Here is a 19,365-nt window from a genome sequence, read left to right on the forward strand (position 1 = left end):
CTGGGGCCACACGTCCTGGACGCCTCCCTGACCCTCTCAGCACTCGCCCCAGGCCTAACTGACCAGCCCAGATACCGCCTGCCCATCACACAGCAATTGTGACTTCCCAGTAAGGAACGGTGTGATGGCTAACGCTATGTGTCAACTTGGAGAGGCCCCGGCACCAGGTATTTGGTCAAACGTCTGTTCAGATGCTTCTGGGAAGGTGTTCTCAGATGAGTTGAGCATTTAACTCAGCTGACTTTGAGTAAAGCAGATGGCCCTCCATCCTGTGGGTGGGCGTCATCCAATGAGTTGAGGCCTTAAGAGAAAAGACGGATCTCCCCCACGGAAGAGGGAATTTCTGTCAGCAGGTGGCCTTTGGACTCAAGCTGCCACATCAGGTCTTCCATGGGTCCCCAGTCTGCCTGCCTGTCCCGCAGATTTTGGACTTGCAGCCCCCCAAGCATGGGAGCCAATTCCTTAAAATGAATCTCTCTCTCTCTGTATATGTATATACAGTGGGTGAGGGTCTGTGTTTCTGGAGATCCTTGACTAATACAGAGACGATGGTTTTCAGCTCTTAAAGACCGTCTGTGCCCTTGTCTGAGCTGTGTCCATCAGAGCCTACTATCTGTACAGTGTTGGGTTCCCTAATTGGCCATAAAACTCGTTCTCAACACTCAACATTGGTTCCAGACCCTTTATTTTCTCTAAAACTGAGGAGAGCTTAGAAATTTTCTAATCCAATCCTGTCATTTTTATCTGAATGAACTACCACCCAGAGACCTGAATCTGCTCACCCAGGGCCAGACTAGTAGGACCCGACAGAGCAGAAATGAGACCCGGGTCTCCCGTCCCCCAGACCTGGCCTCGTCCGACTGCCTCGTGGTACCCGTCCCTCCTGCCCCACATCGACCTTGCTCTGTCATGTCACAGGGAGCTTTAATGCACTTCCGAGCTCTGGTTAACTACGCAAAGGCATCAGGTGAATTACGCGGATGTTTTAGCTATTTATTTACTACTCCTAATGCTTATAGATAATATTTAGGGACATGGGGGAAAAATTAGGTAATCTCTCCACTGCAGACATGACAAATTTGGTTATACTGAAGTACGGATACTGTCTGAATTAGGTTGGTTTTCCCAAAATCAGAACCTGAGGTTTTGATTTATGTAAAAGCGATTTATGAGAACGTGTCCCCAGAAAGAGTCAGTTGGGAGTGGGGAAGGAGGAACCAGCCCAGGAAGGAAGAGAGGCAGGCAGAGCGATGGTGAGACACCAGGCAGAGTCCCTCAGAGGCCAACGCTGGCTCCGGCCCAGAGAGACCCTGCAGTTAGTGTGTATCACAGCCGAGGCTTGTCCCCATCAGAAGACACCTCCACACCCATCACGCATTGGTTAAAAAGAGGGTAATTAAAATCTCAGAGTCTCCTGAACTTTATATGCCTGGCAGTCGTCCTTCAAAGAAACACAGGTGATGGCTGCTGGGAGTTCAAGTACAGCAGAAGCTGACGTTCACAAAAGTGGGAAAGGCATCCTGGTGTGAGGGTGTCCGAAGGGAGCCTTGCAGGGTTGGCTGCACCCTCTGATAACTGGATCAGAGCTCATACAGTGCCTGGAAAAGGGCAAAGTCCCCTGACCGAGCCCTGACTCACCTAACTGGAGGTACTGACACATACACCAAGAAGACGTGCCCATCAGAGAGAATGATCACTGCAGAGTGATGGAAGGAGAGTCAGAAGGTCAAGACTGTCAGGGCTCCTCCAGGCTGGCCCTGAACCACTGACTCACTGACAAGTTCATGGCCGGGGTCCCGATGTGAATGTGGAACCGTCTTCCTGATGACTCTTGCCTTTGGAACAAGCCAGTCAAATCTGCTGACTCTTACCTATTCTCACCAAACAGCCTCTGAATTCTAACACAGCTTTGAGGAAATCTGCGCAAAGCGAGAGAATGTGTAAATCCACCCAAACACACTTACAGTTGTCTTTACAAGAATATTTTTCATCAAAAATAAGTAAATCGGGGGCTTCCCTGGTGGCGCAGTGGTTGAGAATCTGCCTGCCAATGCATGGGACATGGGTTCGAGCCCTGGTCCGGGAGGATCCCACATGCCGCGGAGCAGCTAAGCCCGTGCACCACAACTACTGAGCCTGCGCGTCTGGAGCCTGTGCTCCGCAACAAGAGAGGCCGCGATAGTGAGAGGCCCGCGCACCGCGATGAGGAGTGGCCCCCACTCGCCGCAACTGGAGAGAGCCCTTGCACAGAAACGAAGACCCAACACGCCAAAAATAAATAAATCAATCAATAGATAAATTTATTTAAAAAAAAAATAAGTAAATGGGCATTCTCATCGTAGCCATTAATCTACGCAAGTGTGGTTCGTCGGCCCCTGAAAAATGGGCCGTCACCTACACTGAGTGACACTCAACCCAACACCCAGGTTTCCTTTAAGCTACAACGGCAATGTGACCCCCACCATCAAGGGCAGTTCAGAGAACTCTTTTTCTACGGAGACTAATCAGATCATGCCAAATGTTCTTGTTGGAGCTTGAATTGTGATAACCTTTTCTGAAGTTCAGGCACAATTAAGAAATCAATCCAGGAGTTGGGGAACAAAATGTCAGCCTTATTTGTGGCTGGATTGGAGAATGATGCTCAGCTCCCAGGTGTGGGCTGCTGTCCTGGAGGTGCACCCGCCAGCTCAGGGGGACAGAGTCAGTGGGAAGAGGGCAGCCCTGCTGATAGGTACAGGTTGGAGAGAGCAAGACCTACAACATGCAGGGGGGGCTGCCTGGAGAGAATAACAGGGAACCAAGCCAGGCAATTAAATCAGCCCTTGTCCCAGGGGGAAAAGGCAGGGAAGGGATGGAGACAAGCATCGAAGATTCCACCCCAGAGCTTCCCAGAGAAGCACAAAAGATTCCTCTTCACGGTCCAAGGCAGAATAGTGGAGAGAGAGGGGGGGGAAAACTGTACCCAGTACATGACCATTATCAGTCTAGCAAATTTCCAATATACACCTATTTCCAAAGAAAGTACACAATATTATTTTTGTATTAGTGGGCTATTTTTTCTTGAATGATTCAGAAGATAACTTAGAACTGCGATGTCTCTTAAAGGTCTCCTGATCATCCGTAGCAATATCTAAGTTCAGTGGTTCATTTTTATAGCTTTTACAGTTTTTAGAAATTTATAGTTCTAAATGTTTATCTAAATCTTCATAAGTTCTGTAAGTTCTAAGTCTTTACCCCAAATTGGCAATCCTCTGGATAAAACTTAAGTCTGGGGGAGATTCCTCACTTTGAAAATAAAAAGTTAGCTGAAAAATCCTAATCAGGTGTGCTTCTGGTTCTTTCCAGTTCAGATAATAGAAGTCAAAAGTCTCACCTTTGTATTCCACTTGCGGAAATTGAGCATCTATTTAGCTTAAGGTACAAATTTTAGTCTGGAAATAAAGCTCAATGCTGTGTGTTGTTGTTCACAGACACAGGGCTGTAGAAGAGGAAATCCAGATGCCCGTAAAGACCAGAATAAGCGAGAGAAGCCAAAAAGAGAGCTTACTTTAAAGAGATGAGCCTGCTATTCTACAACGCACTTACTGCAACGGGTGGAAATAAAAAACAATGGTAAAAAAGAGAGCGACAGAAGGTCCAGCCTGACTTAATCTTCGTAAGTGTTTCCCATAGGAACCAGTTCCTGTCTGTCTAGACTCGCTATATCAGAGAGGGGCTCAATTTAAGAGAAGCCTTCTTTCATTCCAAGAAAAAAAAATCAAAATGTGATCAGGGTAATCCTTAACTTCTTAACTGGTGCCTGTGAAGACAATTTCATTCATTCATTCATTCATAACATCTTGTAAACTAAGTCTACAAAGAAAGGATAAACTACAGAGGAAAGCAAAACATTTATTTTCAAAGCAGGGCTAATCCCAAGGGTCTTCGGCCCTGCCTCCCCTGCTTGGTCTTTCAAGATCGAGTTGCCCTTTCTTGCCCCACTGGCCACTGCCCTGTGCTTTCCACCTCTCCCTTATTAAAACGTGTTTTAGATGATCTGATGAATTCATTCACCTTAATGCCATGCCTATTAAGACTAGGTAAGGAGTAAAGCTACTTGTAGCTTTACTACAAGGTATTGTAGGGTATATCGTCAGGGTATTTGCATTCTAAACAGGGAAAAAGCCTCAAGCAAAGGAAAGTGCTAATGGTGGCATTTCGAGAAGCACGTAGAACGGCTAAGATTTTTCAAGAGAGGGACTCTTGGAAACTGAAAACCATTTATAGACATGTACTCGATCTTGATATATAGAGAATATTTATTAATGAAGCCATTGTCTAACTGTAGGGCATGATGTGAGTTTCTCTAATCAAAGGCTAAAGGTCAAAAAATAACTCTGGATCCATATTCCCCATCAGAACCCTTCTTGGGGAAAAAGCACAGCAAAACAACTTTTCTCCTAGTAGCCTCTGTAATTTATTCCTGGCATGAGAAGAACATCTGCTATAGATTATGTGCAGACATTTTTGTGATGTTAATGTGGTCAGAAATAACCAAAACGCATATAAGCAGATGAAGACATGTTATTTCCATTTCAAATGGGGATTTAATTCTAGAAGAACCACTAAACAACAACAAAAACAACAAAGACTTGTATTTATGTGGATCCATTATAGACTCATTTGTAAAAATTGGGAAATGAAAAAGAGGATCCAGCAGAGGAGTTAGGTTCCATAATTATAAAATCTTTGGGGGGTAGGTAGGGGAGGCATTTGGTATCAACCTTAAAATAACTATCTCCTCTCCCCTTCAAAGCCTTAAACCCAATGACATAGCAGCCTCTTGAAATTCTGCCTCTCCAGGTTTTGAGTAATGTCGCTTTTAACCTTCCCAGGATTGATGGCTCAACACGATGATCTATGGGGATAAATGTTAGGAAGTCGTGAGAAATCGCTTCACCTTGCACCCAGTGGCAATCCCAGGAGATCTACCTGGGTACCGTGCAGTTAATCACAGCATCCTACCCCACTTGGCTGGATTTATAATGGCAGTTCCCACACTCTCCCAACACCACCTTTTTTACTATTTGGGAGAACTGTATCAGAAGGACATCAAGTTTCACATTTTCAGATGATTTAAGAGTTTATGGAATAAGTCACTAGAAAGGAAAAGATCAATGAGGTTTAATGCAATATTCTTGATAAGCTGCTGCTGTAAAATCTCACCCCGACCCAGACAACTGTAAGGCAATGGAATAGGAAGATGAGAAGGATTTAAAATTCAATCCACTTCAGATTCTTTGAGACATCAGGTTTCCCAGACTCTATTCCCATCCTAGAATGACAAGAACCAACAGATGTAAAAATTGCCCTTACTACTAGAGAATGTTTAACTCAACCCATTAAATTATTTGTATTGATATTATCTGTTTGAATTATTAAACTATTCAGGATTGGATGAGAAAAGGCATATCTCTGTTCATATGCTATCCCCCTTTCCTTTCAATTCAATAAAGAAGAATCTCAGTGTCTTAAAAATAAGGATAAACCTCATGTTTATATTGGATAAAGGCCATTCACTAATAAAGGTCATTCCAAGGCCCCCTCTGAGCAAATGGCACAGGCACCCATGCATAACATTCTATGCATAATAATTCACTTTCAACAATTTTTAAAATCAAATATCTATCAGTAAATTCTCTTCTTCTCCTACTTTTTGTTCTGCATCCATGACCCATCTTTCCCTAAATGGTCCTGTTTCTCACTGTGGGGTCCACCTCAGACATCCATCCTTGATTGCCTTTACGTTTGTTCTAATGCACTTGATTTACCTGACATAATAACATACACTTCTTTGTATGCATATAAGAGAGAGATTTTATAATGATAAAGGGGGTCAATCCATCAGTAAGAATTATAAACATATATTCACCTAATAACAGTGCCCCAAAATACATGAAGCAAAAGCTAATAAAATTGAGGGCAGCAATAGACAATTCAACATTGATAGTTGGAGACTTCAATACCCTACTTACAATAATAGAATGACCAGGCAGATAATCAGCAAGGACACAAAAGACTCGAACAATGTTACACACAAACTAGAATAACAGACATCTATAAACATTCCACCCAACGAGAGAAGCATACACATTCTTCTGCAGAGCACACAGAATAACCTCCAGGATAGACCATAATCTAGTTCATAAAATAAACCTCAATAAATTTAAAAGGATTGAAATTATACAAAGTACATTCTCTAGTCACAATAGAGTGAAATTGGAAAATAATAACAAAGAAATCTTGGAAATTTACAAATATGTGGAAATTAAACAACACGCTACTAAGTAACCAATGGGTCAAGAAGAAGTCACAAGGGAAATTAAAATACTTTAACATGAGTGAAAATTAAGACACAACATACTAAAACCTAGAGGATGCAGCTCAAGGCATGCTTAGAGGCTTGGACCCAAATATGCAAAAACTCTTAACATTGAACAATTAAAAAAAAACCAACCCAATTAAAAAGTAGGCAAAAGATCTGAACAGACACCTCATACTGGCAAGGATACAGAGCAACAGGGACACTCACGCATTGTTGGTGGAAATTCAAAATGGTGCAGCCACTTTGGAAGATAGTTTGGTAGTTTCTTACAAACCTAAACATAATCTTACCATATAATCATCAATCTTGCTCCTGGGTTTTTACCAACTGATTTGAAAACGTATGTCCACACAAAACCTGCCTGTGTATGTTTATATAGCAGATGTATTTATGATAGCCCGAAACTGGAAACAATCCAAATGGCCAGCAATAGGTTAAGGGATAAACAGAATGCATTTATACATATAATGGAATACTACTCAGCAACAAAAAGGCATTAAGTATTGATATATATAACAGCATTTATCTTGAGCTAAAGAAGATAGATACTATGCGGCTTCCCTGGTGGCGCAGCGGTTGAGAATCTGCCTGCCAATGCAGGGGACACGGGTTCGAGCCCTGGTCTGGGAAGATCCCACATGCCGCGGAGCAACTAGGTCCGTGAGCCACAACTACTGAGCCTGCGCGTCTAGAGCCTGTGCTCCGCAACAAGAGAAGCCGCGATAGTGAGAGGCCGGCGTACTGCGAAGAAGAGTGGCCCCCGCTTGCCCCAACGAGAGAAAGCCCTCGCACAGAAACGAAGACCCAACACAGCCAAGAATAAATTAATTAATTAATTTTTAAAAAAAGAAGATAGATACTAAAAAAGTGCATGATTCCCTTGATATGAAGTTCTAGAAGAAGCAAAACTAATCAAAAGTGTTATAAATCATATCACTGATGGCCTGCCGAGGGGGTTAGGGGATTGTCACAAAGGATCCCAGGCAGTTTCTTGGAGTGATAGCATTGTTCTGTATCTTGGCTGGGGTCGGAGTTACATGACTGAACACATTTTTTCAAAATCCATCCAACTGTACACTTAAAACGAAAACATTTTATTTTAGGTAAGTTATGCTTCAGTAAAGTTGAAGAGAAAATTCCATAACAAGTAACAGCTACATGTGAATGAAGAATCATGTAATTCTCATTTTCGATTCTCTTCCAGTACTCTGAAAACCTTTGTTTTGGTTGTCAGCGTGACCATTTTCTGGCCATTTGTCTTGGGTGATATGATATCAACCCACATGTCCTTGGAATACTGAAAAATATATGAAAAATGTCCATCTTAACTAAAAATCCCAATAGGCCAGATAACCCTCATTCACCTTTTCACAATTTAATCCTGATTGGTACTAGGAAGATCCTTTAGGTATCACTTCTTTGAAGCAATTTATACTTCTTTTCTTTTCTGACTGCAAAACTTCCCACGTGTAGAATTCTTACGATTACTCTTATATTGGTCATGGCAATGATTCCCCCAGTATGAGCTCCATTTGACTAGCTAAGCAATAAAAACCGAAAATAATTCCCTAAAAACCTGCATGTTTCGTCAACTACATAATCCTCCTTTACTGGGTTTTATAACTCTAGATATTTAGAAGTATCCATATCTTTATGACTATCTCTTTACCATCCAAATTAAGTTATCATGTAAATCCAGCCATATGTATTACCTAGAATGTAGCAGATAACCTCCTGCTTTTTCTGCTGTCTCAGCCCCTATTAACTCCCAGGAAATTTTCTCCTTGTCATGTGAACTCACTGTTACCTAATTAAAAACAGATAGTGAACACTGGCTCTCTTTAAAAGCCATTCTTTTCAGGGTGGATTTTGTTTTTTAAAAATTCTTGCCACTATAAGGTTATCATTTAGAAACATTTTGTGACTTCCCTGAAGACATTTACTATTTAGTCTATAGCATTACTGCCCAATACACATGTAATTCAAGCCGTATATGTAATATTAACTTCTCTAGCAGCTACATCATAAAAGTAAAAAAGAGGTAAAATTAATTTCAATAATGCATTTTACCTAATATAGCCAAAGTATTACCATCCAACATGCAACCAATATAAAAATTATCAGTAAGATATTTTACATTCTTTTTCCACAGTAAATCCTGGAAATTCAATGTATATTTTATGCCTAAAGCACATCTCAATTCGGGCTAGCTATATTGCAAGAGCTCCATAGCCACATGGGGCTAGTGGCCGCCATAAGGACACTGCAGCTCCACAGGGGTGAGTTTCTTTAAATACACTGCACACTTGGTTCCAGCAGCAACTGACTTTGTATGGCCCAGAGCCAAATCAGGTAGAGCCTATGCATAGTGCCAAATCAGCACCTTTCCCTTTGTTTAGATCCAATTCTTTCATTTAAGGGGAACTCGGGAGCTTTTGTAAATACTCTCCTGGAATTAGGTAAAGGTCTAGAATGTTTTAAAAACCAAAATTTCGATACACAAATCTGCTTATATCTCTAAGGCGGCGGCCTGGAAAATGTAAGAAAACATCTGACAAAAGTCAGGGTGAGAAGTGTGAAGATGGAACGATTGGGACGGTAGGAGGTGAAGACTGCGGGCGGTTATAGAAATCATGACATTTGCCGATCTTTTTCACAAGTTGTACACCTTCAAGTTCCACTCCCTCTCACGTTCCTGGCCTTGCAAGGGGTGAAAAATGATCTTATGGAAATATGATTGGCACGATGTGCTTCTTACAAAAAATGAGAATAATTTTTTAAGCACCTTAACTTTCCACGGCACACTCAATACCGGGCCAAATACCAGGGTTACCTCAAGACATTGATGAACTGTCCCTCCTGAGCTCCGTGTATGGACACTTATTCCAGGCTGATGGATTCTTAAGCCCTTCTGCTGATCAGGGACCAGCTTCCGACTGCTTTTAGGACAGCTGTTAGGAGCTCTAGTCTTCACTGACGAGGAAGAAACCAAAAGGTCAGCTCCAGGAGCCCCAGCTGATACAGAAAGTCACCTGGCACAAACGGTGCATGTCAGGACTGCTCATAAGATAGCTTAGGGTGAAAGCAGAAGGAGGAGGGTGAGCACACAGGGCTCAGCAGCCTGAACTCAGATGCAGCCCAGTTCTGATAGAACATTCTGGAAACTCTATTATCTTAAGGTCAATATTACCTTAAATGTTCCTTTTTCCCTTACTTTTTCACTAGTTTATCAGTTTCTGCAGCATGATTTACTAGGACTATTATATAACCAGATCTTTTTGGTTAAATACTTTTGCCAAGTACAGTATAGTCTACAGTATTGACAAATATCTAAATTATACATTCTATAACACAGCCATAGTCACAAAAACTTATCTCATTCAGGCAAATAAACAGAGTTCTCGCATATCCACAGGCTTGATCAACAGGACTAAGTTTCCCAGTTTTCCAGCTGCTATGATATTGGTGGACTTTCTTACACCTCACTTGGACCCACCTTCTCAACTCAGTTACTGAGTCTCCTGTATTAGCAATAAGCTAATTTCACCTATATTTGTCCTATACATTGAAATTTGTCCATTTTTCAATCAACAGCCTTAGCTGCCAATTCTTTTCAATTCCTTCCTGGACTCAAAGATGACCTGTGCATCATTTAAAATATTATGTTCCAAAATTACACATATGCTTCCTACATCCAATAAAGTTCAACTCATTACATGCTTAGACCACGTTCTATACTCCCTAATTATTTAAATGGAAGAATAGGGATGACAAAGGAGCAGGGCAGTATCTTCACCTCACTGACCGTGGTGGGGACTTGCCAGCTACAAAGGCAGCCCTGAGAATCTGGGACGTCACTTAAAAGAAATTGCCTCAAGGTCTTGGCTCCTAGACAATGTAGAAAAAAAGAAAATGACCACTTTGCCAATTACCGCTTCTATATCTCCACCTGAAATGCTGATGACACGAGCTGAAACTGAAAAGATATAGTGATCATCTAATTAAACAAGGAAAATATACCTACCGTGAGCACCATTATTATGCTGTGTTCATAACATGAGACTCAGTCTTAAACCTTGCCAAGCGTTTCTCCTTCCCAAACACACTATTCAGGACAGGCACTAGGTAAAAAGAAGACTTCCTTTTTCCTCCAGGAAATGCTACAGAATCCAGGAACTTCTTACCTCAGCCTACCCACTACTACAGGAGCATCTAATGGTCACATCCTCAGGTTTCAACACCGTCCCCCAACCATCACAACTAAACCAAGTGCATCCCACCTAAGATCCTTAAAGCTACTCTTTGCCATTTTAGTGAAGCTTCAGGCCACCAAAGAGACGACATTCTGAGGCCAATCTTATCTTCCTGGAGTGGAGCCAGCCTACTCACATGACAGCCTGTTCTCCTGAGCACTATTAAGCAAGCCCAGCACAGTCCTCCCGCTCAGGTGACCTTCGCAACCTGTCAAAAGTGACCTCGTCATTTCCATCGACAGAGCAAAATGGCTCAGAACCGTGTCCCCGGGCATTGCCTTCCATTCCAAGAAGAAATTAGATGTGCGGGAAAAATTCAACGGCCCTAGTAAAGAGTGAAAGAAACTCACAAGAGGAAAGGAGGTGAGGGCTGTTCATAGACTTCTATCAAGCCAGCCCCGCGCTACCCAAAACCAGCAGGATTTGTGGATTCTAAGCTAAAAAACGCCACATTACTAGAGTTGTAAAAAGAAAGTACCTCAGTTCTTGAAGTGACCAAAGAATTGGAAGGTATATGATTATGCCTTGCTTGTTTCTTAACCGTATAGCTGCTGTGACCCCTTTCTAGCGCTCGTGGTCACCGATAATGAATACTTGCAGTGGATAAAGATAAGCGAGTGTACATCTGAAAAGCACAGTAACAAGGCTAATATTTAAGGAGGGATTACTCTGCGCACTCCCTTCAGTGAACACGTTTAATCCTGACAACAACCAAGTTATTATCATTCCCATTTTACAGACTAGGGACTGCAGACACGGAGGGGTCAGCACGCTCTCGAAAGCACCCGCTTAAGCCGGGATTTGAACCCAAGCAGCCTGGCTCCAGACTGTAGATACGTATGAACTGAGTTACTGGTGTTCTCAGTCTTCACCTGGGACCCAGTCATGGTCAGGAAGTCTGAAACCAGCGGAAGAGCTGTGGCTTGGAAGCGGATCTGGACAGTGCAAAGGGGCGGAGCTGCAGCCACTGGGGGGAGGTACCCAGCCTTCCAGATGGCTTCTCCGGGCTATGGGACCTGTAGGAAGGGCGGGTTCCCTACCTCCCTAAAGCGATAGTGAGACACCTCCTTCCTCTCTCCACAAAGCGGCACAAACTCTGCCACACTAAGAGATTTATTAGAGGGGTAACTTTTATTCTGAAACTGTTAGCACCAACACATTTCTAATCTCTCTCTCTCTCATTTGCATATATATAACACTAGTGAAATTCACATAATTGTTCAACGTTACCTTTTAACCATCTGAACTTGACTCTGCTATTCAGCCAATTTTCCTAACTGAAAAATGGAGGCGATAAATACATCCTTGTTTATTTTTTAACATTTCAAGGTGTATTTATACTGAATTGTTTACCCAATACCTAGAGAGCCATTATGCCTTGAGAGAGACTGGAGAAAATTCTGATCACTTAAAACCTGGTGTTACCAGTAAATTATTTATTTACACACTAGGTATTTTATGAGACTTTTTTAGACCATTATTGCTTCCCACCAAATTTTCTCTGAAATTTAACACTTGTACCATGGGCAAACATTAACAATACATTCAAATCAACCTCTCTCTCTCCACACACACACACAGAGACACACTCACACACACAGACACACACACACAAAGACACACACTCACAGACACACAGACACACACACAGACACACACACACAGAGACACACACTCACACACACAGAGACACACTCACACACACAGAGACACACACTCACACACACAGACACACACACACAGACACACACACACACGGACACATACAGACACACACAAAGACACATACACACTCACACACAGAGACACAAAGACGCACACACAGACACACACACTCACACACACAGACACACACTCTCACATACAGACACACACACACTCACACACACACAGACACACACACAGATACACACACACACTTTCAACTTACTCATCAGCTCTGCAGAACTAACACAATTCTAATTGTTTGTTGTACAAATAAAGGTAAAAACACCCTCACTTCTACAAATACTGGCAATATGCTAATAGTATCAGAGGTGGAAGTTAAGCCCTTTCCCCAGAATCCCATTCCTTAGAGGAGGGCAAGGGCAAAGGGGTGTAGGGGAGATGAGAGCGTCTCTCTCCCTGAGAAACGTACCTACCCCCTTGATCAAGCCCAAGGCATATGGAGTGAGGACTGGCCCTCACCAGGCTGGTGGGTCAGGACCTGTGCACCCACTAAGATGCCAGCCCAGAGCCTGGTTCCCAGGCACAGGGCCCCTAGCCCAGTCTGCAGACTTAAACAGAGACCCGCAGTCGTGGGCAGGATCAGTCTCTGCTCTCAGTATTTATCAAGGGAACAATATCCAGTGATCATTTGGCTACATTCTCAACTTCAGCTTATTTAAAATATCGCTTTAGATACAATTTGTCTTTAAAATATTTAAGACATTTTAGAATATTAAGACATATCTGATACACTCTAAACTTATACCATGTGTGGATTTAAAAATACACTCAAAGTTTTTGCAAACAGGTGACTCACTAGTCTTCGGCATCTTTCATACATACTTGTTCAACCAGGACAAACAGGTGGGTTTTTAAATTTATTTAATTTGAATGTTCTTAGGCAAATTATTCATGCTCTAGTTTGTCACGGTCCTTACCACTCCCTATGGCCCAATACTGGGTCACTATGGCCAAGTATTCAGGTCCCAATTTATGTTCTTGCCAAGCCCCTAGAACCACATGAAGCTGTGGCCCCTTTCTAGTTATAAGAGCATCTTTTTGATAAGTCAGAGACTCTGAGGAATGTTTCAGTTGACAGCATTTTAAGCCATTTTTGAACCATTCACACATTTAAGATTCTAATGTAATTTCCAAGCACATACATCTTAATTAGCAAAAATTATAGTTCAATTCCAGAAATTAGATTGAAAAATTGGTAGAAGTGGATTATTACTTAGAAACATATATAATGAAGCTTAATGTCTGCATTAAAATCTTCTTTAATAGAAATCAGGCATTAGGTATTAGGTACTTTCTTTTAGGAAGTATAATAAAAATACATTAACTAATTTCTAATTTGCTTCATTGTTTTGCTCATTTTAGATTTTTAGATTTATAGCCTTGTATCTTCTTTGTCTATATTTAAAGTCATCAACTCAACCAATGTTCATCTATAGAGAATGTGTGAATTACAAAAGAATATTAAACATTTATTAAGAGGATCTTAATGCTTCTGAAATTATATCGTTTTATATTCTAATTATTTAAAGTAGGCAGACTTCTTTTTCATTTTCACCTGATAGTGAAAAATGCCTGGCTACCATCTATATTTTAATCTCAAAAGAAAAGATTGGATTCTCATCAGTAAGACTGAATTTCCTACTGGAACCTGGACCCACATTCTGGACTCAATGCGCCTGCTTCATTGCGAGCACCAGGGACAAGGTGGAAGCAGGCTGTGGCTGAAGAAGCCAAAACTGAAGAAGTAAGACAGGACAGGGGTTGAGGAGAGGAGAAATCCCAGCAGGGGAACCCTGGCCAGAGGTGGGTACAAACGCAGAGCCTGGAGCATGGAACCAGCTGAGCCATGTGAAGCAGAAGTGAGAAAGATAAAAATCAGACAACAGATGTTTCTTGAATAACACCACGTGACTTGTAGGTGCCAGGGGTTCAGCAGTGGCTACAACCTCTCCTCAGTTGGAGCCCAGCAGGTCGTATACAAAAGAGGAACATCTGAACAAGGGATAGGGCCATGGGAGATGGGAGATGGGGATCACAGGAGCTAAGAGTAAAGCACCCAAGCGTCCAAACTCCCATCCAACAGACAAAACACAGGTTTTAAGCAAGAGCCAATGAGACCCGGTTTAATAGGAACACAGGCCCTATGAAATCGGGATCACCTGTCATAATGAAGAGGGGTGTTGAGGGTTAGAAGAGTCTGCCTGGGGTCCAGGGGTTTCACAGGGTCACAGTACTGTGGGCCGGGGATGCATCTCCACCCAGGGCTCTAGCTGACCTCAGACCAGGCTCGACTGTATAGGCAAGAAGTTCTGGACAGCAGCTCTCACGATGGAGGGGTAAGACATCCAAACTGTAGGGACAGGAAAACTGCCAGGGGGGAGAGGAAGGTGTTCTTATTTGCCCGAAAGTTCAAGACTTATTGATGCACATGATCCAGAGTGTCAAAGCTTTCCTCTAAGGACGGCTGTCTTGCAAGGACACCAAACCACCGAGCCCGAACTGTGACTGAATGAGGTGCTGTGGTTTCTAAAGATGAGTTTTCATTTATCCTGCAATCAAGCCTTCAAAGGAGCCTCACAGAAAAGCAATCTTTAAACAGGATTTAGAACAAATGAGTCCTCACCTTCCTCAGAAGATATTAATCCTCACTTTGGCTATTCCTCCCTCTTTGATTCTTAGGTATAGAATGTTCCCCTGAGATGCTTCCTTGCAATGAGGCCACACGACACGTCTGTACACACATGGCAGGCGTCCAAAGCACTGTGGACCTCGTAACACGCTTCAGGTTGCCATATAAACCCCCTTGCTTAGCCTGCCAGAACAATACCAAGATCTACATACAGCCATGGAAGGGAATACGGCTTTGAGGGCCAAACTTAGAGCGGATCTGGGAAATGCACATATTCACTGAATTTTTTCACAAAGACTTCAGGCATGTTTCCATATATTTTTTTTTTTAAAAAAAAGTTAAGATTCCAAAGAATCACTGTGCTTGTGGGACTTAGATATCACAGTCCTCCTCTATTTTGTCTGAATTGTTGATAAAATAAAAATTTGAGCACTGATATTTCTAGTATCTCCTAAAACCCAAATTAACAGAAAACACATTTGTGGTAACAACCAATGACACTTATATGATGATGGCACAATGTTTTCTACATGAAGATCTTGATCAAAAAAAGATTTCTGAAGAAGTAAAACTGTCACTGTTTGCAGATGACATGATGCTATACATAGAGAATCCTAAAGATGCTACCAGAAAACTATTAGAGCTAATCAATGAATCTGGTAAAACAGCAGGATACAAAATTAATGCACAGAAATCTCTTGCATTCCTATATACTAATGATGAAAAATCTGAAAGAGAAATTAAGGAAACACTCCCATTTACCATTGCAACAAAAAGAATAAAATACCTAGGAATAAACCTACCTAAGGAGACAAAAGACCTGTATGGAGAAAACTATAAGACACTGATGAAAGAAATTAAAGATGATACAAACAGATGGAGAGATATACCATGTTCTTGGATTGGAAGAACAAACATTGTGAAAATGACTCTACTACCCAAAGCAATCTACAGATTCAATGCAATCCCTATCAAACTACCAATGGCATTTTTCACAGAACTAGAACAAAAAAATTCACAATTTGTATGGAAACACAAAAGACCCCGAATAGCCAGAACAATCCCGAGAGAAAAAAAAGGAGCTGGAGGAATCAGGTTCCCAGACTTCAGACTATACTACAAAGCTACAGTAATCAAGACAGTATGGTACTGGCACAAAAACAGAAATATAGATCAATGGAACAGGATAGAAAGCCCAGAGATAAACCCACACACATATGGTCAGCTTATCTTTGATAAAGGAGGCAAGAATATAAAATGGAGAAAAGACAGCCTCTTCATTAAGTGGTGCTGGGAAAACTGGACAGCTACATGTAAAAGAATGAAATTAGAACACTCCTTAACACCATACACAAAAATAAACTCAAAATGGATTAAAGACCTAAATGTAAGGCCAGACACTATAAAACTCTTAGAGGAAAACATAGGCAGGACACTCCATAAATCACAGCAAGATCCTTTTTGACCCACGTCCTAGAGAAATGGAAATAAAAACAAAAATAAACAAATGGGACCTAATGAAACTTCAAAGCTTTTGCACAGCAAAGGAAACCATAAACGAGATGAAAAGACAACCCTCAGAATGGGAGAAAATATTTGCAAACAAAGCAACTGACAAAGGATTAATCTCCAAAATATATGAGCGGTTCATGCAGCTCAATAGCACAAAAACAAACAATCCAATCCAGAAACGGGCAGAAGACGTAAATAGACATTTCTCCAGAGAAGATATACAGATTGCCAACAAACACATGAAAGGATGCTTAACATCACTAATCATTAGAGAAATGCAAATCAAAACTATAATGAGTTATCACCTCACACTGGTCAGAATGGCCATCATCAAAAAGTCTACAAACAATAAATGCTGGAGAGGGTGTGGAGAAAAGGGAACCCTCTTGCACTCTTAGTGGGAATGTAAATTGATACAGCCACCATGGAGAACAGTATGGAGGTTCCTCAAAAAACTAAAAATAGAACTACCATATGACCTAGCAATCCCACTACTGGGAATATACCCGGAGAAAACCATAATTCAAAAAGAGTCATGTACCACAATGTTCATTGCAGCACTCTTTACAACAGCCAGGACATGGAAGCAACCTAAGTGTCCATCTACAGATGAATGGATAAAGAAGATGTGGCACATATATACAATGGAATATTACTCAGCTATAAAAAGAAACAAAATTGAGTTATTTGTAGTGAGGTGGATGGACATAGAGTCTGTCATACAGAGTGAAGTAAGTCAGAAACAGAAAAACAAAAACTGTATGCTAACACATATATATGGAGTCAAAAAAAAATGGTTCTGAAGAACCTAGAGGCAGGACAGGAATAAAGACACAGAGAATGGACTTGAGGACACGGGGAGGGGGAAGGGTAAGCTGGGACGAAGTGAGAGAGTGGCATGGACATATATACACTACCAAATGTAAAACAGATAGCTAGTGGGAAGCAGCTGCATAGTACAGGGAGATCAGCTCAGTGCTTTGTGACCACCTAGCAGGGTGGGATAGGGAGGGTGGGAGGGAGACGCAAGAGGGGGGGATATGGCGATATATGTATACGTATAGCTGATTCACTTTGTTATAAAGCAGGAACTAACACAATAATGGAAAGCAATTAAACTCCAATAAAGATGTTAAAAAAAAATTCTGAGAAACTTTTTTCCCCTTTCCTTTTCTCATAATAAGATTTGGTCTCCAACCTGTCCTCTCATGTTTTCATTTGAAAAGCAAATACTGGAACGTATTGAAGATGTGTTTGCACACTGTCTTTGGTTTTGACAACGCAGCACAACTAGCAAATTAGACTTCCTCCAGCTAATCATTTCACTCTTCCAGTCTTCAGGTGCAAAGCACTTAAGGTGGCACATGAGAGGGTAACTGTGCCTTCATCTCCTAAATCATTACCTGAAGAATGCCCACGACACCTTCCCTGATTTTAACAACTTTATACGTCTTTGATGATATGCTACTGCCATGCTGTGTAAACTAAATATTTTCCAACAGATGAACAACAAAATTCCTCTTGGTTGGAAGAGGACTCAGAAGGGACTTGATCTTACCTTCTTAAATTTTACCCAAATTTTTAAAAGGAACAGTATATTCATTTATTTAACAAACATCTGCTGATTGCCTACTGTATGCCAAGCACTCTTCTAAGCAGTAATGATACAGCAGCGAACAAACACAGGTGAGACCTGTTGATCACGGTGCCTAAATCCTGGCAGGAGGAAATATAGTGTAAACAAGTAAGCCAAGAAGATAGGTGCTATGAAGCATCACATCAAACAGAAAAAGGTAAGAGTGATGGGATGGGTAAATTTAGCAAGCATGTCGAGAATGCTTCTCTTTGGAGGCAGCACTGGAGCAGAGACCTGAATGCTAGAAGGAAACAACCACATGAAAATACGCAGAACAGTATCACAGACAGAGGAATCAGGAGGAGAGGTGGTGAGGAGGGAAAACGTGTGGAAAAGTCAAGGAATAGGAGGAAGAAAGTGTGGCTTGAACCCACTGAGTACTGGGAATTATACAATGAGATAAAGCTAGATACCAAATGTTGTAAAACCATGAAGGTTTTGGATTATTTTTGCTCTGGGTTATAAGAGCCCACTGGAGAATTTAAGAAAAAGAGATTTCCATTTTATAATATCAAAGCTTATAGAGATGCTGTTCTAAGAACTTTAACATGGTTTTATTTTTCTTCAGAGTAATTATCACTCTTTGGCATTAGGGGATATATTTATTTGTTTACTCTTTTGTTTCCTGCATCAGTGAACAAGCTCCATGAAGACACAGGTTTGTGTCTGTCTAAATCACTGCTGTATTAGCAGTATCCAGATCACCTGTATTAGCAGTATCCAGATCACCTGTATTAGCAGTGTCCAGATCACCTGTATTAGCAGTGTCCAGATCACCTGTATTAGCAGTGTCTAGATCACCTGTATTAGCAGTGTCCAGATCACCTGTATTAGCAGTGTCCAGATCACCTGTATTAGCAGTGTCTAGATCACTGCTGTAGTAGCAGTGTCCAGATCACCTGTATTAGCAGTATCCAGATCACCTGTATTAGCAGTGTCCAGATCGCCTGTATTAGCAGTATCTAGATCACCTGTATTAGCAGTGTCCAGATCACCTGTATTAGCAGTGTCTAGATCACTGCTGTAGTAGCAGTGTCCAGATCACCTGTATTAGCAGTATCCAGATCACCTGTATTAGCAGTGTCCAGATCGCCTGTATTAGCAGTATCTAGATCACCTGTATTAGCAGTGTCCAGATCACCTGTATTAGCAGTGTCTAGATCACTGCTCTAGTAGCAGTGTCCAGATCACCTGTATTAGCAGTATCCAGATCACCTGTATTAGCAGTATCTAGATCACCTGT

Source organism: Balaenoptera musculus, chromosome 14, assembly GCF_009873245.2.
Source record: "Balaenoptera musculus isolate JJ_BM4_2016_0621 chromosome 14, mBalMus1.pri.v3, whole genome shotgun sequence".
Lineage (NCBI taxonomy): Eukaryota > Metazoa > Chordata > Mammalia > Artiodactyla > Balaenopteridae > Balaenoptera > Balaenoptera musculus.